The sequence below is a fragment of the Equus quagga genome, chromosome 22 (assembly GCF_021613505.1).
Source record: "Equus quagga isolate Etosha38 chromosome 22, UCLA_HA_Equagga_1.0, whole genome shotgun sequence".
Taxonomy (NCBI): domain Eukaryota; kingdom Metazoa; phylum Chordata; class Mammalia; order Perissodactyla; family Equidae; genus Equus; species Equus quagga.
The window spans coordinates 38,069,921-38,097,343 of NC_060288.1; the positions used below are offsets into that span (position 1 = coordinate 38,069,921).

A 27,423-nucleotide genomic window follows, 5' to 3' on the forward strand; every position below is an offset into this window, starting at 1 on the left:
CTGTGTGTCTCTCTGTGTCTCTGTCTGTGTCTCTCTCTCCCCATTATGAGCTTGTGGATTTTTCTGTGTCTAGCGGGGCCCCTGCAAGCTGGCTCCAGGCCCTGTTAACAGCCCTGTTGATCTGAGTGCGTCCTTTCTCTCTGGGTCCTCCATGCCTCCCAGACACGTGCCCCAGAGCCGAGATCAGCCATTTCTCCAAGAAGCACATGGATGATTTTTAAAATCGATTTCAGAATTGAATGTATTTTTCAGAATCGTCCTCGCTCTTCCCCACATGCACCCACCCGATGTGACTCATAGCAGCAGGCAGGTTTGGGGCAGCTTCACCCCTATAAAACCCAGCACAGTTCCTGGCACACAGAGGCACTCAATAAAAAATAAATAAATCAAGTCGTTTCCTTCCTTCCGCTAGACTAGCAACTTGAGCTGAACCAAAGCATGAATTTAAGCCCAAAATAACCGGCACTGATTCACTGTGTCTAATTCAACTTAATCAAAATATCAATTTTGTACTGAATCAGACGCTGAAAAGAATAAACCAGGGAGCTACAGCTTTTGAGCAACGTGTTTTTTAAAACCACTGAAACCAGGCGAGACCAGAACCCCAAGGTTTTAGATGCACAAATAATCTGATACTTTATTTGGCTAAAATTACTTCACGCCATCTTTCAGCTGTTTTTAAACCACCCTAGAGATGGATCCTCGGTCTGTTTCTAAATCATACTGAAGGAAGTTCCACTGTCTCCTTGGATAATACAAGCCAGTGCTTTAATTCGGGATCTTTTCATCACAAATAAGCATATTTAAAGTTTCCTTCTGCGATTTCAGCCGCCTCCTCCTGCTTGATCGAGTAGGATCACAGCTGCCCCCAGCTCTGCATACGCCACGTGCTGTGCCGCCCGAGCCTGTGCTCAGCAGCACGTTTCACAGAGGGCGGCTGGGCAGGTAGACTGGCGGGCGAGCCTCACTCTGTCGGCACCAGGGACACAGTAGCCCGTCGGTGTCCGCTGGGCGGTGCATCAGCTCCTAGGTGATGCTCCGATGTTAGCCGGCAGGGGCTCCCGCAGACAGTTTCCTCACGGTTCTGGAGGCCGGGCGTCCCACATGAAGAGGCCGGCAGATCCGGTTCCTGGTGGGGACTCCTCCTAGCTGTGTCCTCACACCAGGTGTCCTCTGGTGTCTCCTTCTCTTCCCATGCGGACACCAGTCCTATGGGGTCAGGGCCCACCCTACGACCTCATTTAACCTTCATCACCTCCCGCCAGGCCCATGTCCACAGTCACACTGGGGGTTCCAGCCTCAACCTACGAATTAGAGGGGACACAGTTCAGTCCACAGCAGTAACCAACCCTTAGGAAATGGTGCATCCTTCCAGGCACTTGTAAAGCATCGGTGGTTCTGTGACCCCATTTTGCAGACGGCACGGCCCAGAGGAGGCTCAAGGACAGGAGGGTTCGGCCCATAAGTGGCAGCGTGGTCTGAGTTCACACCTGTGCTCGCCGTCTCTCCTCCCTGTTGTCTGGAGAGCACAGTACACACTCTGTTTGCAGGGTGGAGGCGGGAGATGCCCAGCTTCTGCGCCTGGAAATCCTTGGCTGTGCTGGGCTGCCTGACAGATGCCCTGTTGGTGCTGGGCTGGCCTGGAGCAGAGATCTGGGACCAGCCGCCTGACGGATGTTGCTGAGGGGCCTCGCCTCAGAGGACCTGCTCCCCACACCCGCCCCATAGTTAGTTTAGGAGGTGACAGGGTCCTGCAGAGGAAAGTGACGGAAATGGACAAAGCCGACAGTGCCTGGAGCTGCCGCGTTTCGTCATCAGACAGTCACACCCTGAGTCAGAGGTCAGTCCCCAAGGCAGGAAAAACAAACGTTTCCTCGATGTATCCTCTCATCACAAGGCGTCGGTGAGATCTGGAGCGGGAAGGTGTAGACAGACGCGGACCACGGAGCCAGGCCCACCTGGATTCACGCCGACAGGAATTGGCTCCGGCTCGCTGAGCTTCAGCTTCCTCGTCGTGAAGCCAGACTGGAAATAGCCACCTCGGAAGAGAGCACAAGAAACAGGACCACAGGCCGGCTTGCCCCAGTGTGCACGTGACTCACAGAACTCAGCCCCACGTGCTCCCAGTAGGAAGGGTAAATGCGCGAAAGCCACTCTCTGTCGGATCTTGAGCTTCCTAAGCTCCTCAGTCTTCTGAACAACACAGCGGAGTCCCGCGTGCTCCTGTGGACGAGTCCTGTGCGTGCAGGACAAGCCTGGCAAGTCCTGAGAGCAGGTGCCCACCTCCCAGGGTCAGCAGCCCAAGATGGTCCCAACTGCATGGTGGACACGTGACCCTGCCTCCCACTCGGGTGTCCACGCTCTCCCACACGGGTGTCCGCTTTCTCCCATGAATCCCTGGGAATGTCTTCTGCATGGACTCCAGCTTGCTGTGGTGGCTTGAAGTCCTGGTTTGTCGCCACCTATTTGCCAGCCTCCCTGCTGCCCGTCTCCCACACTTCAATAGATGATCTCTGTTATCTTGGGAGCCCAGAGCTGCCCGTCCACACGCTCTGGGCGAGCAGCCCAGTGTGGACAGTCCTCGGTGCTGTGGATCCGTCTTCTCTGGTGCCTCTTCCAGGAGGGGCGCTTGCTAACTGGAATCCGTCTTCTTAGGGGAGGACCCAAAGGAACCAGCACTGGCCCCTGTGGCAGAGAGGGGCTGACTTACCTTCTGAGGCGGGTCAGAGAACGTCCCACAGACGGGCAGGGGCCTGTTTAGATGTTCTCTGTTCTTGGCCTTGAGGGCAGTGCAGGGTAAAGAAGACCTCGTTCCTGGCCGAGAAGGGAGCTTGCCACACGCTGGACATAACATCCGTTTTGCGTGACTGTGTTTCATTGTCACAACCTCCGCTCTCTTCTCAGGGTGAAGCACAGAGATGGCGTGGGGTCCACACGTTGTTTAGCTAAATCTTTACTCTGAGCAGAGCCCCGGAGAGCAGACGCCCGTCCTCCAACTCCACTGGATCTGGTGGACAGGAGTGAAGTGTGTTTAGCCTAAACCCCAGGTCTAAGTTCACCAGGTCGGTAACACACTTCCTGTCTAGGGGGACACTCAGGCCAGTGTCTCCATGGTGGCGTGCGGCCACTCGAGAATCTGGCTCCCAGGAAGAGCATTTGAATGAAGGTGGCGTCGTCCTTCTGAGCTTTAAATGCTGGCACCGTCCCGAACATGCCACTGGGCTGACCCACCAAACACTCACAGAGACAATGGCAGGAGGACGTTACGCGGAACCGTGGTGGGCAGCGCTGTCTGGGAGGGTCGCGGTTTCCCGCATGAAAGGACTCTCGGCCGTGATCGTCAGGCTCCCTCCCTCGTTCCCATTTTCATCTCTGACATGAAGTTTTCTCCCAGCATCAAAGACAAAATAACTTTTTTCATTTGCTTGAGGAGCCGCCTTTCCAGCGCTTTCAGAACCTGGAGCTTCCTGCACCCTCGCGGCTGTTCTGAGGCTGCAGCTGCAGTTCGGGTGGTTCGGGCGGGCCGGGCCGTCCCCCTGCGACGCTCAGCCGCACCAGGACAGGACGCGCCTGCCCCACAGTATTCCCACCTCTGTGCTGCCCGCTTTCCTGGGTCCCCACGTGCCCACGTGTCTGCACCCCGACCTCGATGGGCGCCCCGCTTGTGCAGCTGTGTCTTGTCTGCGTCAGTAGCATTGTGCAACAGTGCTCGGCTCCTCTCGTTTTTCCCAGGAGCCGGGCTTTGAGATGTGCACGTCCTGCTTGTGTTCATCTAGTTGTGGGCCCGACTCCGTCTGACCCCTCATCTGATGCCTGCCATCTCTGCGCTGACCATATCCTACTGTCCGCCCCCCGTGGCAGGAGACACCGTGCACGCACCTGTCCCCTCCTCCTCTCAGGAACGGATCAGAGCTGTGACTTGCCGCTGGGGGTGGCCGCGTGACTGCATCTCACCTACGAGATTCTTAGGGGACGTGGAGGGTGTGCCTTCCAGGCCAGGGGTGTGTTCCCTCCGTCCGTCCCTCCTCCCAGCGGCTGCACCGCCCTGACTGGCCTAGAAACCGGCTACAGCCTGAAGACAAGGCACGTGAGGCGGCCACGGGAGAGCAGGAGAAGGACGAGGCCTCTGCTGACCCCGCTGCCCCGGCCCCTCCCCTGGGTCCAGGCCGCCTCCAGGCCAACCTGAGAAAGAAGGAGGCCCATGTCCCCTCACAAGTTCTCCCCCAGTGGCCGCAGCACCGCGGACGCCTCGTAAGCACCACTGCGAGAGTGAATTTCCACCTAAGAGCAGGCTGCGTCCCCTCCCAGCTGGCCAGACGCTGTCCAGAGCGCCAGCCACAGCGGCAGCTCAGTCACCACCTGACACACTGGCCCCACTTACACACCCACCTTGCTGTTTTTCCTTTTGCCGTTCCGATAGCGTAAAGTGCTTCCAGTTTACCTGGCGTTTCTTGCTCACTAGTGAGTCTCCAGAAGTGTCCGCAGGTCTGCTTCCCTGAGGCCCCCTCCAGGACTGGCTGCGCGTCAGCTCCTCATTTTCTGTAGGATTCCCTTCTTCTCTCGTTGACCTGAAGTCCTTGAATGCTCTGCATGCAGCTCCGCGTCAGCCTCAGACGTGGCGAGAAGCCTCCTCTGGGATCCCGGCTGTCTGCTCACTGTGTCTTCAGGGACCGTCCACCGGTCCTTCGCCTGGTGATGTGTGCTCCTGGAGTTTGGTGAAAATCCCTCTCCCGTTCCTGGGTCTCAAACAGCTGCACTTTCTTCCGTGAGCTTTGTAATTTTACCTCTCACGTTTGAGGGTTTAATCCAGGTAATGTCCACACTGGATACAACAAAATTAAGGATCCGACTCCATTTTTTTCTCCATTTAATGAGCAAGTTTCTCAACCTCAACCTTTGAAAGAATCTGTCCTTTCTCTCTCGGTTGTGGTCAGTCGTGTTCACTACATATCCAGTCCCCCTGTGACTCCAGGTCTGTCTCCACATCCTCCTTCGTTCTGTGACTCCATCTGTGGCCCTACAGCAAACCATATGGCTCTGTCACTGCGGTTCTGTCATATGTCTCACCATAGGCAGGGAGTCCCCATTTGCTGTACATTTTAAAATCGACTTTGCTGTTCATGTATTTTTGTTTTTCATATAGATTTCAAATTATATTTTTCAGCTTACCTAAAATTCCAGCTGGAATTTTTGTTTGCATTGCAAAGAATGCATTTGAGGGGCCGGCCCCATGGCCAAGTGGTTAAGTTTGTGCACTCCGCTTCTGTGGCCCAGGGTTTCACTGGTTCAGATCCTGGGTGCGGACCTAGCACCGCTTGTCACACTGAGGCAGCATCCCACATAGCAGAACTAGAAAGAGCTACAACTAGAATACACAACCATGTGCTGGGGGCTTTGGGGAGAAGAGGAAGAGGAGGAAGAGGAAGAAAGAAGAAGAAGAAGAAGGAAAAAAGAAGATTGACAACAGACGTTGGCTCAGATGCTGATCTTTAAAAAAAAAAGAAAGAATGCATTCACTCAGGACTGACATCCTTACCATTGCACGTCCAAAAGCTTGTCTCCTCATTTGTCCACATCTTCGTCTCTGTCCTTCAATAGAGTTAAAAATGCTTCTTCATAAAAGTCTGGTGCATCCTTCCTTAGGTCAATTCCTGACTCCTCATTGAGTAGACATTCATTCCTTTAACACACACTCACTGAGCGCCTCTCACTGTTCTGAGCACTGAGGACACGGAGTGAAGGAAACAGAGCAGCCCGACGAGGCGAGATTCCGTGTCAAGATGTGGAGTGTGGAGCTGTATGCAGATGGTAGCTGAGTGTAAAATGGTACAGAATGCAAAGGGATAGCCTAGAGCTTATGTTTTTATTCTATTGTAAATGATTATTTACTTATTTACTATATATTTTGCTTTTTATTTTATTACCATAATATTTCACCATTAGAGCATTTGAATACATTTATTTATTTACTATGAAACTTTCTAGTTGATTATTGATGAGGTAGAGCAATGATTCTGATTTTTGTAAGCCAGTCTTGGATCTGGCATCTTTGCTCAATTTCCTATTAATTCTAAAAGCTTATTGATCCTATTGAGGTTTCTGTGTAGATGAGCTTTTCCACTGTGGGTAATAACAGTTTATCTCTTTCTTTCAATCTTCAACCTTATTATTTTATTTTCATGTCTTATACCTTTGGCCAGGACATTGAGTGTTATGTTAAACAGTAGCAATGATACCAGGTACCTGTGTCTTGTTTCTGATTTTGGTATGAATTATATAAGTTTTATCTATCGAGTGTGATGTCTATTATAGGTTTTGATATATTGCCTTTCTCAGGTTAGCAAATTTCCTTCTATTCTTTGTTTTCTGAGACTTCATCATAGACAAGGGTTAAATGTCATTAAGGGAATTTTCTGCATCTGCTTAGAACACAATTTGTTTATTCTCCTTTAGTCCACTGTGTGCTGTGGTAGCTTAAGAAAAATGGTCATAAATTGTTTGACAGTCTTCCTATTGAGAGGTGGGGTCTCTGTCCCCTCTCCTGGACCTTGAGAAGACAATTTCTTTGACCAAAGAACATGATGAAAGTGACGTTGGGTGACTTTATGACAAGTTAGTAAGTCCACCTGATTTCCTGGGTCTCTCCGTCTGGGGGAGACCAGCTGCCGTGCTAGAAGTCTGAGGCCACCGTGCTCGAGAGACTGATGCAGGCGCGTGGGTTGAGCCACAAGAGTGAACCATCTAAGAAGCTGGACCCAGTCAGAAGGGGACCCAAGCAGAACTGCCCGTGTCCCAGGCTTCTGACCCGTGAAGTCCTAGCCAGGCAAGCCGCTGAGTTGAGCAGTTTGTTCTGCATCAGCGGTCGCTGGAATGTGGCTTCTCACTGACAGGCTTCCCAATGTTCCCGTATCCGAGCGTTCCTGGCTGGGTTCGTTTTCCTGCCCATCACCCAGGATTTGCGTAGCTCCTTTACTTATTGGCGTCTTCACATTTACACTCACAGTGAGGTGGCCCATGCTCCCCTTCCCACTTCCTTTGTGGCGGTGTGTCGCTCAGACCTCCTTCAAGAGCACAGCTGACCCACGGCCCCGGTGCTGCCCCTTGGGCCCATGGCCGCTTCACACTGTGACCATGCTGCCCCAGCCCCTCCCAGGAGGACCAAGCATGTCAGGAGGACTCGCCCAGTGCAGGCCTTGTTTACCGAGCTCAGTGCTCAGGTCCCCTCGGCCTGTCCACATCGTGCTCTCACCTGCAGTGTGCCTGGCGTGCTTCCTGCCTGTCCTCTCTCTCTTCTCTCTCCACTCACGGGTGCTAAACCCACATGTGCCTGAGGCTCTCCTCTCACTCCTTCTCTCCCCCTTGTTAGGCATTGAAGTGTGTCCCCCAGAAATCCATGTGCTGAGTCCTAACATCCAGAACTCAGACGGTGACACTGGAAGGAGGGTCATTGCAGACATGATTGGTTAAGATGAGATGAAGTAGTACTGGAGCAGGGTGGGTCCCTAACCCAAAATCACTGGCTTCATAAAAAGGGAACACAGACACGCACACAGGGAGACGCCATGTGAAGATGAAGGCAGAGATGGGGGATATCCACAGCCAAGGAAAGCCAAGGATTGCCAGCAAAACAGCAGAAGCTAGAAGAGAGCCATCCAACAAATTCTTCCTCATGGCTTCATAGGGAACCAACCTGGCAACAGCTTGATTTCAGACTTCCAGCCCCGGAACTCTGAGATGATATGTTTCTGTTGTTCAAGCCCCCACTTGTGGCATTTTGTCACAGCAGCCCTCGCAGACCGACACACTCTTCGTCTCTCACAGATACGCCCTCCAGGCGAGCTCTGTGTTTCTGATCCCTCTTTGCGTCTGCTTCTCTGAGGACCTTCAGGGACACAGTGACCTAAAGCCGCTCTGGGACTTTCTATATTAGAGACAGCAGATAGTCATGGAATTGCCTGACGAACATCCCCACAGAAGAGCTTCAGAGGACAGTGGAAATAAACTGAAGATAATTTCTGATGACATCTCATGAGTCCTGTTGATCTAGTTATCGATAGAGAACTTTGTTGGCAGCAGGAATATTGTTTTTCTGCTTGAGATCACTAAGCAGGAGAAAAACTATGTTGAGGATTCACATAATAGACATGACTGGAGTTGAGTTTTTACCCTGTAAATAAAATTGTAGTATATTCAATCCAACTGTCTGTATTAGGGTTCTCCAGAGAAATAGAAACAATAGGAGATATATATATGTATATAAAGAGATTTATTGTAAGGAATTGGCTCACACAATTGGCCTGGGAAGTCCATAGCCTGCAGGGAGGACCAGCAGTTTGAAGACCCAGGAGAGGCAGTGTTCCAGCTCAAGTCTGAAGGCTGTCTGCTGGAGAATTCTCTCTCGCTCAGGGAAGACAGTCTTTTTGCACTATTCAGGCCTTCAGCTGATTGGATGAGGCCCACCACATTCAGGAGAGCAATCTGCTTTACTGAGAGTCCACCTGTTTATGTATTAATCTCATCCAAAAACATCCTCACAGAAACACCCAGAATGATGTTTGACCACACATCTGGGCCCCATGGCCCAGTCCAGTTCACACATAATGTTATCCATCACATTGCTTTCCAAAGAATCAGAGAGAATTGAGCTTCCATTGAACAGGAATAGCAAACAGCACACAAAACTACGTTCTACGATACTGTCAATTCAGAGACAGAAAGTCTAAGGTTAAGGAGGGGAAAGCGAAAGGGAAGGGAGACGCGGGACGGGGAGGTGGGGCAGGCAGCGGCAGGCAGAGGCGGGGGGGCGGGGAGAGGCGCGAGAGAAGGAACTGCGCGCTCCGGGAGGCCCTCCCCGAGGAGCTCAGGCCGGGCTGCGGACCCCGGTTCCAGCTCCTCCTGAGACGCTGGGCCGCGGCTGTGCTCACCGGTGGTCGCAGCTCGCCGGTCTCGGAGGGGACTGGTCACAATGGTCCTACAGCTGTAGCTGTTTGGGGCGAGGGCGACCTCGTTTGCGTCTCAGGGGAAATCGAACACAGACGCCCCCGCGGTTCCCTCCGTCGTCGTCGGCGAGGGCGCAGGTCTTCAGGAAGCCGCACAGCTGTTGCCTCAGTCGAAGTCCGGAACCAGGGACCCGAATTGAAGTCCTTGGCCATTCTGCTGACGAGCATGAGGCCTTGCAAAGCTTGACTCGCCCCTCAGGGCCTGGTTTCCAGCATGGAATGACGATGCTGTGGACGGTGCTCCTTCCTGAGGGTTGTTTGTGGACTGATTCCCTCTGGACACACTGGCCGCGCTGGCGAGGTTCGTGTCACGTCCGCAGATGTCCCAATAGGGCAGGTGGGGGCAGCTGCACAGCCCGCTCTGAGCACAGACTGGAGGGGCGCGGTCCCCAGTCCACCGCACATCTCAGGAGCCTCGTTAAGCTCGTCCTTTGTGTCTCTGCTGCGTGTCTCTACCATCTGTCCTGAAGTCGTCTTCATCTAGGATGCTTTCATGAGGGGTGGTCCCCGTGGTCACTGCAGGGCCTGCGGCCCCAGAGCCACAGAGAAGTGACACCTTCGCCCTCGAGAGGGAGGAGGGGGAATTTCTCCTCCATCACATGGTCCCCAGGTAGATTACTTTTTAAATCCAGGTAGCATTTATAACAGAGCCCAGCAGAAATTTTCTAAAATCCTTATCAAATATTGAAAACTGATGGAAGAGATCTTGTGAATGTAGAATTTCTTCTGCTGGCAGATGAGCGGCACCATGGAGCTGGGCGTCAGAGACAGAAAGACTGCTTCTCAGCGACGTTACTTAAGGGGTCTAAATTTCAAGAAAATTGTTCAAGTGTTCAGTGTTTGATAAGTGATTCATCCATTTTTTCACATTAAAAATTCTGCAATAATTCCTCTTTATGTCGTTATTTCAGGAGGAAGTTTGGATTGAAGGTTTTTCCAACAATGGGAAAGTTGTTTTTGAGCAAGTTCCAGTCTGCCAGTAGAATTCGTGGTGTTTTCTGGTGAATCACAAGATGCTGGCGGCTGTGGAAGCTCATCCTCGTGCTCGGAGGATGTCGTTGCTCCGTCTGGTCCTCCGCAGGCATCAGTGTAGCTGGCGTGTCTGTCCCTTTGTTAACACGATTTGCACAGACGTCCAGCCCAGGGTCAGCTCACCGTCACTGGTTCACTTGGACTCTCCTCTCATCGCAGATTCTGGATTTTCTGGAGACCTGGAACTCAGCATCCGCCTGGGAATCGCCGAGCCCACCATCATGAGAAATAATCACGGGCGCATCGTGATGGCTTCTCTGCGGGTGGGGCCCATGACTCGGAAAAGCTGTGAACCAGAATCCTCATAATAACTCACCTGCCGTGGGGTCAGCACATAGGAGCTCGAGTGACTCTCGGAGATGAGATTAGATCTCGCCAGAGGGTGGACGGGCTGCCCCTGTTTCCCCACCCACAAACCAGGATGATAGCAGCACCGGACAGGCCTTGAGAAGGGTCCAGTGAGATGGCCAGGTAAGATGTTGAGGGCTCCGGGCACCTGCCCGCTGACGCTGGGCTGCTTTGCTGCATTGGGCTGAGCTTCCACTTCAGAGACTCAGATGCTGGGAAACCAGGCCCGGGGCTGCATCTCGTTGCCTCCAGGGTACCCAGCACGGTGGATGCTCCTGGAGCTGCTCGGGAGACAGTCTGCTGAGTGGATTCATTGCCTGTGTGGTTAATAGCACGTACCACAAGTTCCCTGTCACTGCTTTCCTTCTTGATAAACGGTGTAGATGTTGGGATGGGGGCCCAGGCCCCGAATTGTCTCCTGGTGACCCCCAGCGAAGGAGTGGAAATGAGGACGACCTGACCCAGGCGTCTGCCTCACCTCGTGGACCCGAGAGAAGTGAGCGTCGTGAGATACCACTCACACGTTTGGAGTCACACATTAGTTTCCTCTGAGACGCTGCTCTTATCTTGGGATGGAAGCACTCTCCGAAACCAAATTTGAGTCTGTATTTCATTAAATGTCAATTTAGGCAAATTTCTCAATTTTAATCTTTGTGAGAGCTGAAGGTTTTTCCCACACTTTCCTTGTCACTCTGATATGATAATTCTTTTTAAATGTGTGGAGAATCACTCTGAATACCTCAGGTTGCTGCAGGTAGGGAGAAAAATTCTAATTTTTTCTCCTTTTAATTACAGCTTTTGAAACACCATATCGATTTTTCTCAAAGTCATTCTAGCTTGTAATAATGTAAAATTAATTTGAGTGAACGCAGACTTCCCCTGGCTAACTCTGTAATAGTTCATGAAAGTCTTAATTAAGCATCTGCTAAAAAGTAAATGAGTTATGATAATTTTTGATAGTGGCTATCATTTTGGAATAGCTAATGCCAAACATTTGGAGGAAGAATTATGACAGCTCCTGCTTTAATTAAATGATAAATATTTCTCCATTCGACTTTGTACTGAGGTGACTGCTGTTGGAGGCAGTGGAGAAATTTAAAAATGAGAGCAGCCCGTGACCAGTGTCAGTGCAAATAATCCAGAACCAAACTATAAATGAAAACTGGGGCAAGTTTATTAGGAGCCAGATCTGAGGAGGAGCTTAACCCGGCCTTCCTTCCCCAGGGCACCAAAGAAGCGGGGTGCACAGAGTGGTTATATACCATCCTGGAACAAAGAGCATCCATCGCATATGATGGGAATGTCCCTTTTACAAGAGTCATGAGATTGCCTAGCCAGCACAGCACAGCTATGCACACAGTGGGTGGCAGGTCTGCTGTCTCAAGCTGTGTGGTCACAGGGTGGGCACAGCAATCAGTTCCTAGCCTAGGGAGAGATGCTTATCCTTAAGGAAATGCCATGTGGGGGAAGTTGCAGCTTATCATAAGGCCATTTGTTTTTGTCTTTGGGACACAGCAGATGCTTAAAGCAGATATGCAAGGCATGCTCAACAGCCACATCAGGCCGCTTTCAAAAACAAGGTCAGGCCGAATTAGGTTTATACCAAATGCCTTCCTCATATACTCCAATCTATCCAATTGCTTGCCATTTATTTATCACCAGTCAGGCAAGTGTCTCAGCAGCTGTGGACCTGCAGGCAGGAACGCAGCCCCCCTGTGCCGGTGGCTCAGATAAGCGCCTAGTTACGTTTTATGAAGCACCAGCAGCCAGTGTAAACCACGCTGGAGTCTGGTCCTAGTTAGGGTCAGGGCCACAGGGAAAGACCCCCGGGCTGAAGGTTTCCACCAACCCTGACCTTCACAGTTCTCGGCCGCCATCCTGCCACCGAGTCAGCCACTGCTGGTTCCTGGCTAGGGAGCCAGATGACTCGGGGGTCATAGGTGATAAAATGCCCCTCGGGGTCGAGGCGGTGGGTCCAGCGTTTTGACTGGAGGCCTGTGGGGTCAGCGGGAGGGAACTCTGCCCTGTAGGGACCTCTCCTGGTGGGAGGTTCTGAAGCAAGGAGCAGGGACTGTTGTCACCGCTCAGGGTGGCGCTGGGTCCCGGCCCGGGGCCGACGGGCAGCTGCTGTGAGCGGCTTCTTATCCAGGAGCCGGCCCCTTCCACGGGGTCTGCCTTCGCCTCCTTCCCCTGTGGCTCGTCCTTCTGCGCGGTCCAGGCCTGGAGCTCCGCCCCAGCTCCGGCCTGCTCCTCCTTCCCCGGAGTCCGGGCCACGCAGCCCCGCCGGCTCCGGCTCCGGCTCCGGCTCCTCCGCGGAGGCAGCAGGACCCACGTCCAGGAGCTTCTGGGACCCGGAGCCGGTCACTCGGGGTCTGCGCGGCGTTCCGGGCGCGCGGTGATGCTGACGTTGAATGCGTGTGTCCGTGCCGGGGCGTGTTTAACACGTGGTGTAGCCGCCCGTATTAAACGCAGGCGTCTCATGCACACAGACGGGCGATACGGTTACAGTCCGGGCCGTGAGCGCTAAGTCGGCCGCTACCGTGCACGGGAGCAGAAGGCGGGGCTCCTCTTCCCTTTTCTCTGCCGTCTGGACCGAGAGTCCCTGAAAATAACGCGGGAAACGCTGCGACGGCGGCCAGGGGCGCAGGTGCCCGCGGTGTCGCAGCCCCTTCCGCCTCGGGACTCGCTCGTGCGGTCGCTGTGCTGCCACCTTCCCGGCGACGAGGACGACGCGCCTGGACCCTCGCGCTGTTTGTTGCGGCTCCTGCGGGAGGAGGGCGCGCAGCGGGACCGCGTGGTCTGGGTCGGCCGTCGCGAGCGGAGCCGCCACCGCCGGGCTCTGTCGGGGTGGGTCTGCAGACCGGGCCTCGCAGGGAGAAGCGCAGCTCCAGCTGGAACAGGATCTGGGGTGCTCTCCGGCCTTAGCTCCCTGCCCCTTGTCATGTCAGGCGTCCTGTGCCCTGTTGCGGTCTCAGATATAACCATCTACTTGTAAATGTAGTTTTCAAAAAATTAGCACAACGCCCTACCTACAATAAAAGGGAGAAATACAGGCGAGTGTGTGTAACAGGCGAGTGTGCGTTGCACGGTGGAGACTCGCGCACAGTTGTGAGAACACGGCACAGGGGTGTCACCCTGGTGCCACAGCTGCAGGCGCAGAGGGCCAGCCGGCAGTGCCCATGTCCCCAGCGTGTGCTCGCTGCGGCTCATCTTCCCAACGGTGAACAGCACTGGGTGAGGCTGCCAGCAGAGTTCTGTCAGAGCCCCAAGGTGTCAATGTGGACACCTGTGTGGCAGGGACGAGGACGGGGCAATGAGAAGGCTGCTTCACAACTCTGGGAATCACCGGGAGCAGTCCCAGGCCAGTGAGGGGGTTCTGGGAGCTGAAAGGAGGGAGACCGCGGCCACAGGGCCCTGCCCCTATATGCGGGAGCCCCCAGTTCCGTGACACTTCTGTTCCTCCCCCTGAATTGAGAGCTGCCGGATGAGAGCTGGATTGTGACGAGGCTGAAGTGCCGCCCCGTCAGAGGCGCTGGGAACAGATGGGTCTTTTTAATTCCTGCGTGCCCGGCACCCTCATCCTGGCACTGCCTGACAGGAACAGCCGTATTGGTGAGCACAACACATCTGTCTACCAGCTCGCTGTTGAGGGTGCAGAACCCGCCACCGAGAATACGCCACTTGGCTTGTTGACCATTCTGAGCTGAAGGTGCACGAGAGGCAGCAGAGGCAGGACAGGCTCTCTGGCCTTATGTAAGGAGGCGTATAAGCTTTGGGACCTAAGGGCTCCTTTGGGTCTTCGTTTCCCTTCTGAAGACTCGATGTACGTGTAAAAATATTAAATAAATTTGCATGTTCTTCTCCTGCTAATCCGTCTTATGCCAGTTTAATTCTCAGGCCCAGGGACAGAACCTAAGAGGGTGGATGGAAGTTTTTCCTCCTCTGCACATTATCTGCCTCGTGCTTATTATTACCTCTTGTTTTTCGCACAAGGGAAATGACAGGAATGGCACTCGAGGTGATTAATGACAGGTAGGACGTGGGCTACAGATGCCAGCTGTGGATGAGAGGAGGGTGCAGGATGCCCAGCTGGGCCAGGCATGAATCCTACCACCAGGTCTTGGAGAGGATTGGGGTCCTGGGGCCACGGAGGGCTGTGTAACCAACTGATTTTCTCGCTGACAACAGCATGGCTCAGTGAAACTGCATGATTCGATGAAGGCCTGCTGCAGGTGGGTCTGATCTAGGTGCTCAGATTTAGCCCCAGGATGAACCGGCCTCAGTCCGGCTCCTCAGCCTGAGTCGCTCCCATTAACTGCGCCGTGCTGCCTTCTAAGGGCCACGGGGGCAACAGATGAGTTGTACTCAATTTCCTGACGCCTGATCCGGCAGACTTCCAGGTCTGCAAACACGTTTATCCAGTCGAATTGGCCTCTGAGCAGACAAGGACCCTGCGCTGACGGGTGTGGGTGCTTTGTGAAGGTTAACGTGGGAGAGCACAGGTGTGACACAGACGGACTGACACCCAATCTCAGCCCACGGAACGAACCAGTTCCAGGGACGTGCTCAACTGTGGTTTCTGTAACTTAAAGAATAAGTCCTTTCCAGGCCATGCTATTCTTTATCTCGACATTCTTGGCAGCAGTTGCCCCACCAAGAGGATCAGAGCAGAACACTGCAACATGGACTCGAGCCAGCCTGCGCAGCTAGCAGAGTGCGCTCCTCGCTGGGGACTCGCCCTCTCCTCCACGGTGCCCACCACCTGGACGGGCTGCCTGGGACGTCCGAACAACGTGGCCTGCATCCAGGTGGTGATTTAAAAAATCTACACAAACACACACGCAGACACACATACACACATGCAAACACACACACTCACATAACACACAAGACACGTGAACACACAAACACACATACATGCTCACACACACGCATGCAAACACCTACACAAACACAGAGACACGTGCACACATGTAAACACATGCAAACACACATAAATGCATGCGCACACAAACACACACATAACACAGACACATGAGCACACACACCTAAACACACACAAACATACACACATACAAACACACACAGACACACAAACACTCACAAACACAAACACACGAAAACACACATACATACAAACACACATAAACACGTGCACACACACACCCCCTCCTTGTGTACAATCACCAGAAGTAAAATAACCCGCATGAGCTTCTTCTTTTTCATTTAAATAGGATCCTGTGAGGCAGCCACTGCCACGTGTCCTCCTCTGCTCTGAGCAGCACAGAGGCTGTAAATCTATTATTCACTCATTTAACAATGAAGAAACATGCAAACAGCTGTTGTGCTGAGGCCAGTGGAACAGAGAGAAGTGAAGCGTTCCCTCTCCTGGACTCGAGAAGGAAGGAGGAGCAGGTGAGGTTTTGTGTGTCCTTCTGACACGATGGTCGAGACGGCCCAGGGAAGAGGATGCTCCACGAGGCGTGGAGAGAAGGGAACCATGGCCAGGAGGCAAGAGGAGCCTCCACAGATCAACAGGCTCTGACAGGACCCCCTTCTCCCCTCCAGTACATCAGAGGATATCATTAAACTGTGATCTGAATAATCTTTGAAAGAAGGTCTCGCAGATGTGGGACCAGAGGGGCCCTTTAAGAGATGCCTTGGGGTACGGCTGTTAACTTTCGCCAAGCTAATCAAAGCCTGGAGTTACAACTGTGAGTGGGTGTAACTGCTTTGCATCAGTTTCCTCCAAGATTGCTCCTGGGGCCTTGGGGATCTCTCTCTCTTTTTTATTTTTCAATTTGGAAAATGGTGCTCTGTCAACAGTGCTTATGTTTAGCCACTAAGGGGCATCCTAAACAGCTGATTTTTTAATGGATAAAGATTGTTCCTTTCGGCATTATTAATTACAAAAAAATTTATACCACGCTGAAGACTTTCCTGCACAAGAATTAATTCAAGGAAATTTGAAAAATGAACTCTTGGTCAGGTTCTAACACATTGCCCATCATTTTCCGCCAGTGTGTCTGTTTACGTATAAAATTACAGATGGAGAACGTGTGCAGCCTCTGCCTGGACGTGTCCAGGGGGAACGGGAAAACGTCAGCCGCGTCCAGGAATGAGAAGCCAAGCGTGGCTCAGGCAGAGCCTGACGGGGTCGGTTCTCCCACAAAGGCAGAAAGTCGGGGAATTCCAGGCTCGGTGGAAAAGGTAACCTGAACTATTCTGCAGCGTTCGTCCAATTGCACGTCTCCCTCAAAACCTCACTGACCCTGGAAGCACTTGTTTTAAAGTCTTGGTTGAAACAAAACTGGGATTTTTAAGAAAAATAACAAATTTCTGGTACTTTAAGATGTGAACGGTTTTAAGCTTTTACTGGCTTCTGTCAAAATCAAATTGGAGCAACTTCAGTCTCAGCTGTACCCAAAGTGGACGAAAACCCGGTTCTATCCCCAAGGAACCGACAGCCAGGACGCGGCTGCGAGAACTGTGATCCAGCCGGCATCGCTGTCGGTGGTGTTCTCCTGTCCGGACGCGGAGGTGGGGCTGGCCGCTCGCTGTGCCCGTCCAGTGGGTCACCTCCCTCCACTGCCTGCCTGTGTCACGTTGCGTTTCATTGCGAACAAGATGAAAACAAAGACTGAAAGCATAAGCCCGAATGGGACTAAAGCTGGAAAGCGGCAATTACGTGGAGCTGAGAAGGGAGTTGCTGACGCTCATCAGACGAAAGTGAATGTCCTTTTCTGTGGAAACATCTCATTAATGCACGTTTCTTGGGTTTGGCTTTTCTGGATCACAAGCAGGAAGACATTATAGATAAAGAAAACACACACGTGTATCTAGGACATTTGCTGTGTTACTTCAAAGGAGGCAAACTGGAACAGGGACGAAGTCGTCATGACCCGACACGGCCTGGCCTCTGGTGGGCTCCGAACCTCCGGACTGTCCGACGGGCTGAGACGCGGGCTGGGAGAGGGGCTCAGAGCAGCCCCGGGGCATATGGGATGCTGTGCAGCCCAAGGCTGGGGCCTGCAGACAGCCTGCTGGGGTCTGTGAGTCGGAATTGACTCGAGGCCACTAACAACAAGGGTGTGCGCACCTTCATCTTTGCGAGACAGTATCAAGTCGGCCTCTGCGCTGGTCACACCAGTTCACACTCCCACCAGCAACATCCGGAAGTCCCAGTTGGTCTACGTCCCCCCAGTGCATCTCAGGGTTTCTTCCTCTCATCACTCGTGACTTCTGAGCTGGACAGTTCCCTGAGGGGTCTGTCCTGTAGCTGTGGGACGTTGAGCCGCATCCCTGGCCTCTACCCAGTAAATGCCAGTAGCACCCCTGGTTGTGACAATCAAACATGACTCCAGACGTTGCCAGATGTCACCGGGGGACAAAGTCACCTCAGCAGAGAACCACTGGTGTGTCTCAAGTTTCGTCAACGTCGTGTCAACGACATCACTGTTGTCTTGGTTGCATCTCTAACGACGAGTACGACTGAGCCTCCTGTCAGGACTCGGGCTTCGTGTTTCCTCTGTGAGAGTTTCCTGTTCGTAACTTGTGCCCATTTTTATATTGGGTTGTTTGGTTTGTTCTTACACATTTATACATTCCTTCAGTATTTCAGATACTTATCTTTTGTTAGTTATTCCAGTGGTCTTTCTGCACCAAAACAATGTTCATAAATTTATGCTTATAAAGATGGGAAACAAGCATATTGAATTAATAAAGCTCCATGCATTTTTAAATAGATGAGCTTTAAGAATCCTTGGACAATTTGATCTTTCACTTTCTTTTAACCTTAAGCAAGAAGAGACAATTTTTTAAAAATTTCTTTCTGCCTTCGCATTTTTTAAATTTTTTACTCAAGTGCTGATAATCAGGAGTTGTTGTCAAGACTTTGGTTGAAATCAATCACAATTTTGAGAAAAATTATCTCAAAGATTTTTTTATCTGAAAACATTAACTAATGAAGTTATTAATTAACTCTAAAATGTTAAAGATTTTTCTCACTGTAAGGATTATGGTGAGGTTTAACATAAATTATTTTCTTGCTTTCAAGGAAGATTTGTGGAGGATGAGGATCTGCTCTAGGTAGGACACTGCAGATGTCATAGAGTTGAGCAGAACAGCCTCCACTTGAGCAGTTTATGATTAGTTGGAAAAATTAGACACTGATGAGAATAATGTAACAGCAGAATTTAACAGTTCGTAAAAACAAAAAGTGCTCACCTGCAGCCACACGCCTTGATTCTGCAAACCTTCCCTGTGCACGAAATTCAGGTCAGAGTCTGCCCTGAGGGGCGTCCAGTCCAGTGGAGCAGTCGGAGCGTGTGCCCCAAGGAAGCCGAGGTGGTTTTTTCTGGTTGTGAAGCTTCGAAAAGGTTAAAGAAGCAGAGACCTTCCGATCCAGGCCTTAAGGAACAAGGAGACCGTCTCGGGGAGAAGTCTGCGTTCCGGCCGGCACACGGCTTTGCACCTTTGCGTCGCAGAAACAAGTGCAGCCTTGAACTTGGCAAAGGCTTGTGGGCGGAGACCTGCACCCTGGGACCCACGACTGGGGGACTCCACTGGCCCCTTGAAGCCCCCTTTCCTCGTCCCCCAGGGCATCATCATATAAAAATAGTCATTGCCTATAAAAATGCCAATTCTTGTGTAATTTTTAAGAGAACTACAGAGAAATGCATTTATCTTCATCATCCTCGATTAAAAGTCCAGTGTGCAGATTCGTTGTCTGGAGATGGAAGAGCTGCACCCACTGGGGGCGGGTGGGGCTCCTTCAGAGGCAGGAGGACTGACCTAGGCTCCCTCCCTCCCGCCTTCTGTCTTTCATTCGTTCTCAGTGTCTAACTTAGAACCTGTGAACAAAAAAAAGAAATGAGTGTCTGGCCAGCTAGTCCTTCAGCTCCTGGACGCATGCGTCATGGAGAGAGTGCTGCCCTGGCCTTGACGGGTGTGAGCCATTAACCTTCAAGCTGATTCTGGAGACACTGTCGTGACAGTGTAACTGAAAGTTCGGTCTCTGAACCCGACGCCAATCCAAATAACGAGAACAGAGTCTTGAGCGGAAGAGGAAAGGTTTTTACTATGCCAGGCACAGGGAGCAAAGCAAGGGCTCGTACCTCAAAAATTGCTAGCTCCCCAATGAGGAATGGGTAGGGATTTTTATTTGGGGTTTTGGGTAGGGGAGGGGGCGCATGTAGCTGTGCAGGCTGGTGTGAACCCACCAGCCTGCGTTTGGCGTTGGGGGGCTGCTGGGGGGAGGGGGGGGGGGGGGTGAGAAAGGAGGATGGCAGGTGGGGGTCCTTCACCGTTGTCTCCTCTTCTTGTTTGAGGCGGGTTCGAGCGCCGGGAGTCGAGGACTTGAGGTCTGGGAAGCCTCCGCTCCTTGGTACTTTGAGACAGCGGCTTTCCTGGCAAACTCGAGGACACATGATCAGCTAAACTTTAGTGTGCCTCCAACTCCAGGCCACCTGGGCTTTTAACAATTTGTAACTCCCATTTAGTTGTAAAGCTCAAAGAGTCCAAGTTTAAAGAAACAGGTATTTACATATGAGTGGAGCTGGAGAAGCAGGAAAGGGGGTGGTGGGTTTTAGTTTTAACCCCATATCTGCTGGGTTCAATGTGGGGAGCTGACATCAGGGCTGATGTTAAGAGCCTGTAACAGCAGCGGGGCTGTGATCTGGAGCACCCGCACAGACTGCGGTGGGGGGAGCGGGGATGAGACCCGCCGACACGGACCCTGGGCTGCGCAGATGCCTGCAGACTCCTTCAGAAATGAGGACAGGCAGGAGGCAAACACTACAAGGAACCTGGCGGGGTTTTTATAGGGGGCGTGTGAGTATTATTATTTTGGTTTTGTTTTTCCTTTCAAGGAACAAGTACCAAGTGAGATTTCCTTCGTGTGAATTTTGGTGTGGTCTTCCCCGTGGAAAGGGTGCAGGCGTTTCTGGTGCTCGCCCAGCGAGGTCGCTCCTCTCTCTGCACCTCCTCCCCTTCTTCAGTAAGTTTCTATAAGCATAATCACGAGGGTGGAGATTGGGGGACCTTGGAAGAATGTACAGAACTTCGAGTGTGTCGGCCTGTTTTACCATAGTCCTGTCATTTCCCAGTGGGAGCATCAGAGCTCGGGGGGCTCAGAAGTTGGGGGGCATGGTATCCACGTTCGGGCTCCTGACTCTGGCCCGGCACTCCGTGCCCTCCCTGGAAGAAGGAACCCAGAGTCCTTCGACGGATGAGTGGATGACAAAATGTGGCCTGTCTGCACAATGGAATGTGATTCAGCCCTGAAAAGGAAGAAAATTCTGACACATGCTACAAGGGGAACCTTGAGGAGATATGTTAAGTGAAATAAGCTGGTCACAAAAGGACAAATACTGTAGATCCCTCTTATCTGAGGGACCTAGAGGAGTCGCATCCATAGAGACAGGAGTAGATGGGGGTGCTGTGGAGTGAATGTTTAATGAGAAAGTTCTGGAGATGGACGGGGCTGACGGTATATAACAGTGGAGGGTACTTAAGGCCGCTGAACCGTACACTGAGAAATGGTAAATTTTATGCGTATTTTCCCACGAGGACAGAGCCCCTCCCTGTTGTCTCCTCCCCTCCCTGCAGCATGGGTGGCGGGAGGAGGCTGGAGGGTTGGAGTCACGAGTACTCACCCGCCTTCGCGGCTCCTCGCCGGCTCTCCCAGGCTGGGCGCACGGCTTCCGAGGGAAGAGTGTAGGGGGCTGAAAGCCCCTGAGCTTCCCTCCTGGTCACGCACCTCAGCGTCTGTCCCCGTCCCGCCTGCCCCGCACCTGCCGCACAGTCCAGGCCCACATCCGTCCCCCTGCCTCTCTCTGAGCACACAGTGCCTCCACCAGGCCCCTCCTGCCCCTGAGCTTTCTCAACAGCCCCGTGGGGTCCAGAGCAGCAGGACTGCTGACACTGCTGTGGTCACCAAGAGCAGGACGGTGGAGACGAGTCACGGTCAGCGTGGCACTGGGAAACCAGGGTCCCAGAGGCAGATGTGACGGAAAACAAGAGGCTGAGAGGGCCCCTCCTCACCCTGGAGAGCTGCTCCCGGGAGGGGATCTTCCCCGGGTCCCAGCCCCTTCCATCTGCCCCATAACAGGTGGTTGTGCACAGAGGGCTCTGTTTCCATCACCTGCTCACTCTGTCTCCACAGCCTGTGTGCAGAGTGGGTTTAGTCCATCTGCACAATCTCTGCTGCCTTTCTAAAGCCCTGAGTGTTGAGAAGAGGGAGGGGCTGGTTGGAATCGGGGAGCGTTTACGACCACGATGTGGGGCCAGATGGAACCTGGCTGACAGGATCCCACCTGTGACCCCAGCCGCGCCACGGGCCCTCGTGTGGTCCTTTCAGTGGGTCCTCCTCCTCTCGCCTCCCGAGACGGACTGGGAGGGTCTCAGCTCCAGCTGGGAGCGTCTGTTCTGCTGGCTGACAAGGCTGCCCCACCTCAGTGGTGCCTGACTGCTCGGCGACGCGCTCTCTGCAGGGCCACGCTGGCTGCCTGTTCCAGAGGCGACGGTGTGAGATGCCGGCTTAGGGACAGAAAACCTGAGGCTGAATCCCCATCTTGCAACTTGCGAGGATCCTATGCGGTCTCCAGAATCCTCCCAGAAGGCCTGCGCCACACCGTGTGTCCATCTGCTCTTGTCTCCAAGGATCTTCGGTCAACCCTGCTGGGAGGGGCCGGGCTTTGTCCCGAGGACCCAGAGTCTCGCCGAGTCTTTGTCCAAGGACAGAGTGATGGTGTGTCAACGTCAAGGAGCATCTATGGAGACGAGACGGAAAGGACTGTCGTTAGAGTCGGTATCCAGGGACAGGCTGAGAACTACAGGCCAGGTGAGTTCCCACCCAACCTGCTTCTTCAGCCTCACAGTCAACCTTGAAGAAACCTCGAAGGTCCATGTTGCTTCCACACAGCTCCCTCTCCTTCCTGCCGGCACCCTGGGAGGGCAGAGGAGGGGCCGCGTTAGACGAGGGAGGGGCGTGGGCACTGGCGCCCTGCGGTGGGAAAGCCCCCAGCAGCGGCCTCGCTGGCCTTTCTCTGCAGGGCCTCGGCTCTCCAGGCCTGCCCCGCGCCTCTGCCTCCTTCACCAGGGAGGAGGCACCAGACGTGAGCAGAGCCCGACCCCAGCCACCAGGCTCCCAGCCTCCAATGCTCACTGTCTCGTTGCCGTGGCCGCACAGAAGGACAGCTGTCGATGGTCCGTCCCTTCCCCCGGAGAAGGTGGCCCTGCAGAGGCCGGGCCAGGCAACCTGCTGCTGAGCCCCTGGGGTCTGGCGTGGGGGTCTGGTGCTGAGTCTGGTGTGGGGTCTGGCGGGGGTGGGGGAGCGTCTGGCACGGGTGGGCAGAGCGGTCTGGCGTGGCCGGGGTAAGGACCAGGCTGCCCGGGTCGGGTGGTCTGGTTGTTGCCCAGGGAGGCGAGGCTGGCGAGCCAGGCCGCGTGAAGCTGGTGAACGTGAGGAAGGCCCTGGCTTGTGGTCAAACAGTCTTCTCCAGCAGCTGGATTTGGGTCGAGTTATTGGACTTCTCTAAAACTCACTTTCCTTATGTGGAAAAAAGCGGTGGATCATTATCGTCCCTCAGAAGGCTTGACAGGAATTACATGAAATAACATAGGTGCACGCCTGGCCCATGGAAGATGCACAATAAAAGTTTGTTGAAAATACCACATGAAATTAAGGTTCTCAGAGGCTGGGAGAGCTAACTTCTCCCATTTCGGGATGAGAGGAGAAAGAACGATCGATTATTCAAGCGTATTATGTACTGGGCCCTTCCATCCTATAAGGTAAGTATTATGTGCAATTTACAGTTGAGAAATCTGAGGCTCAGAGGGCTTGGGTGAGTTACCCAAGGTCGCAAGCAAGTAAATGACCAAATATGGACTCAGACCCAAGTCTGCTGTTGTCCCTGTCAGATCTTCCTAGGAGTCACGACCTTGGCTGACGCCAGGTATCCGACACTGCTTCCATCTCCGTGCAGCTGGAGCCCCACAAGGCAGAAGCGAGGCCCACCACGGAGGAAGAAACTATGCGTCAGGCACCCTGCTGGGTGCTGAGATAGTAAACTGAATTATACTCTCCTCCTGCGAAGCGGAGCTGGGATCTTCTTTCAGGAGAGGGGCCTGGCAGGTCCTGGCAGAGTTTACACCAAAATTATCCGAGAGTCTCTTCTCAGCAGAGGGGTCGCTGTGTCCCGAGCACCCTGACTTGCATTTTGCGTGTGTCTGTTTAGCTTTGTACCGTTGCTCAGAACGTGCACTGGTGCTCTGAGCCCGGTGGCAGGCTCTCAGCTACGGTTTTGTTTATGTCTCGGAACTGGATTAATAAGTACCTGCTCGCCTGGAGCCGCCTGGAGCATCGACACCGCAGCAGCATCGGAAGCGGCTGCTCGCCCTGCTCTGCCGATGGGTGCAAGATGCAGCCAGCAAAGAAGAGGGGAGGTGTCAGGAAAGCTGCCCCGAGTCATTCTCTTTCAAGCTGCGCTCAAGTCCCCACTGTTTGAGTCTCAGAAAAATATTCAGAAAAGGGGCTTTTCTAAAATATCACAATTTCTAAACAGACTCAGACCTAATTACAGATGCAAACGGCGTTGTGCAATCTCTCTTTACGCTTCCTTAAGGCACCCTCAGAGTCAGGCAGTCTTCCTGAGAAGGCCACAGAGAAGGCCAAGGTGGGCAGGAAGCGGTTCACACACCTGGAAGATTTGTACCTACAGAGGGAAACAGTGAAGCACGAAGGGCATTCCTATCGCAGAGGGGATGGAAATGGAATAAAAATCACATTCCTTGTCAGGCAGAACATAAACGTCTTTAAAACAACATGGCTGTGATTTTATGGGACAGAAAAATCCGGACCATTCTTTCGAAATGGCATTTCTGCCACAAACCTTTGAAGAATCACCGTAGCCCAAGGTGAAGACGACACCGCGTAACAGAAGGCCCAGCTGGGACGCACACATCCCCAGGTGGGAGAAAACGTAAGTCTCCTGAAAACTTCAGAAACGGGCTTAAAATTGTGCCTGTTCAGAAGCGGGTTTTGGCACTTGTTACAGTGAGAGTAAGTTCCTGTCTAAAGATGAAGTCTGACTTCTGTCCTTCATTATTTTTTAACACACTTGAGGTATAGTTCACGCAGTTAAAGTTTACAATTCAAAGGCTTTTCATATGATCACAGAGTCGTGCAACCATCAATGAATTTTAGAGCATTTTTACTATCCCAAAGAAACCCCACACCCCTTAGACTTCGCCATCCACTCATACCTTATGCGCTCAGCCTCTGGCAACCCCTAATCTACTTTCTGCCACTACAGATTTGCCTGCTCTGGACATTTCATATAAATGGGATCATACAGTATGTGGTCCTTTGTGACTGGCTTCTTTCAGTCAGCATCACGTTTCAAGGTTTATTCATAGTGTAGCATGTGTCAGAGCTTCATTCTCTTTTATGACTGAGTAATATTCCATTGCATGAATATTCCACATTCTCTTTATCTGTTCAATGGTAGTCATTGGGTTGTTTCCACTTTTTGGCTATTATGACTAATGCTGCTATGAACATTTGTGTAGAAGCTTTTGTGTGCACGTGTTTTCATTTCTCTTGGGTATACACCCAGGAGCAGAGTTGCTGGGTCATACGGTGACTCTACTTTTAGCTGTTGGGGACTGCCAGACTGTTTTCCAAAGTGGCAGCACCATTTCACATTCTCCTCAGCAGGGTGCGCAATTTCATTGGTTTTATCTCAGCAATTCCAATTTCTCCACGTCCTTGTTGACACCTGATGTTACCTATCTTCCTGATTATAGCCATCCTAGTGTGTGTGAAGAGATGTCTCACTGTGGTTTTGATCTGCATTTCCCTGATGGTTGATGAAGTTGAGCATCTTTTCATGTGCCTGTTGGCCGTCCATACATCTTCTTTGGAGAAATGTCTATTCAAATCCTTTGCTAATTTTTAATGGGGTGTTTTGTGTTTTTATTATTGAGTTATATGAGTTCTTTATATAATTTGGATGCCACTTCCTCATTAGATATATGATTTGCAAATATTTTCTCCCATTCTGTGGGTCGTTGTCTTACTTTGTTGTTGACATCATTTGCAACAAAAAAGTTTTTAATGTTAATGTACTACAATTTATTTTTTCGTTTGTCACTTGTACTTTTGGTGTCAAATCTGAGAAACCGTTGCCTAATCCAAGGTGGTGAGGGTTTACACCCATGTTTTCTTCTAAGAGTTTTACACTTAGATCTGGGGTCCATTTTCAGTTAATTTCTGTATGTAGTTTAAGGAGGGGCCCAAATTCACTCCTCTGTGTGTGGGTACCTAGTTGTCCCAACACCGTTGTTTGAAAGACTGTTCTCTCCCCTTTGAATTGTCTTGACACCCTTGTCAAAGATCAACTGACCGCAAATATAAGGGTCGGCCTGAGACAGTTTCCTTCTACTCGCAGTTTGGTGATTGTTTTTTCACTGTACAAGGGTGTTGGATTTTGTCAACTTTTTTCCTGCATATGTTAAGATGCTCATGTGGTTTTCGCCCTTTATTCTGTTAAGTATACAGTGTTGCCTTGGTTGCTCTTAAGCCAACCTTGCACTCCTGGGGTAAATCCCACTGGCCATGTTGTGTAATCCTCCTCTTTGTGTTGGTTTTATTCTGTTTGCTGGTGCTTGGTTGAGAGCGTTTGCATCTATATTCCGAAGGGACGTGAGTCTGCAGTTTTCTTCTGTTGTGGCGTCTTTGCCTCGTGTTGGCCTCAGGATGCTGCTGCCCCATAGGATGAGCTGGGAAGTGCTCACTCCTCTTCTAGTTTTTGTGGAGTTTGTCAAGGATTGGTATCAACACTTCTTTAAATGTTTGATCAAATCCACCAGGGATGCTCTCTGACCTAGGCTTTTGTAGAAAGTTTTTACTTTTTTTTTTTTTTTTGAGGAGGATTAGTCCTGAGCTAACATCTGCTGCCAATCCTCCTCTTTTTGCTGAGGAAGGCTGGCCCTGAGCTAACATCCATGCCCATCTTCCTCTACTTTATACGTGGGACGCCTACCACAGCATGGCGTGCCAAGTGGTGCCATGTCTGCACCCAGGATCTGACCTGGTGAACCCCAGGCCACCGAAGTGAAACGTGCGAACTTAACCACTTCGCCACCAGGCTGGCCCTGTACATTATTAATTTAATATCTTTACTTGTTTTAGGTATATTAAGAGTTTCTATTTCCTCTTGAGTCAGTTTTGGTAGTGTGTGTTTTTCTAGGAATTTATCCATCTCACTTAACCTTGCTGGCGTACAATTGTTGATAGTATTCACTTATAATCCTTTTTTATTTTTATAAGGTCATTATTTTTATAAGATGTCCCTCTTTTTCCTGAGTTTGGTAATTCAGTCTCTCTTATTTCTAGTCAGACTAGCTAAAGGATTGTAATTTTGTTTATCTTTTCAAAGAAACAACTTTTGGTTTTGTTGATTTCTCTGTTGTTTTTCTATTCTCTGTTTCATTTATTTCTGCTCTAATCTTAAGTATTTCCTTCCTCCTTCTGGATTTGGGTTTAGTTTGCTCTTCTCTGTCTAGTTTTTAAGGTGGAAAGTTAGATTATTGATTTGAGATATATGTTTTTAATTTACGCATTTATAGCTATAATTTTTCCTTTGAGCACTGGTTAGCTGCATCCCATACATTTTAGCATGTTGTGCTTTCATTTTCATTCATCTCAAGATTTTTCTAATTTCCCCTGTGATTTATTCTTTGACCCATTGGTTACTTAGGATGTATTGTTTAATTTCCACGTTTGTGAATTTCCCAAATTTCCTTCTATTATTTATCTCTAGTTCTGTTGTACTCAGACAACATACTTTGTATTATTTCAGTCCCTTTATCTGTGCTGCAGTTTACTTTATGATGTGCCATGTGGTCAACCCTAGAGACGTGTCATGAGAAGAATGTGCGTTATGATGTGCCATGTGGTCAACCCTAGAGACGTGTCATGAGAAGAATGTGCGTTATGATGTGCCATGTGGTCAACCCTAGAGACGTGTCATGAGAGGAA

The 27,423-nt window shown here is 51.5% G+C and overlaps 1 protein-coding gene across 6 annotated transcripts in view; it reads left to right on the plus strand.

The window, feature by feature from the left end:
- ERICH1 (glutamate rich 1) overlaps positions 1 to 27,423 on the plus strand; it is a 132,269-nt gene that overhangs the window by 86,891 nt on the left and 17,955 nt on the right. For 5 of the 6 annotated variants that reach the window (XR_006886651.1, XR_006886652.1, XR_006886648.1 and 2 more), the window contains one exon: positions 9,911 to 11,182. The gene's annotated coding sequence lies outside the window, so the exon portion shown is untranslated. Of the gene's footprint in view, positions 1 to 9,910; positions 11,183 to 27,423 lie in introns of those variants that run through there. The other variant, XR_006886649.1, reaches the window with a different exon arrangement.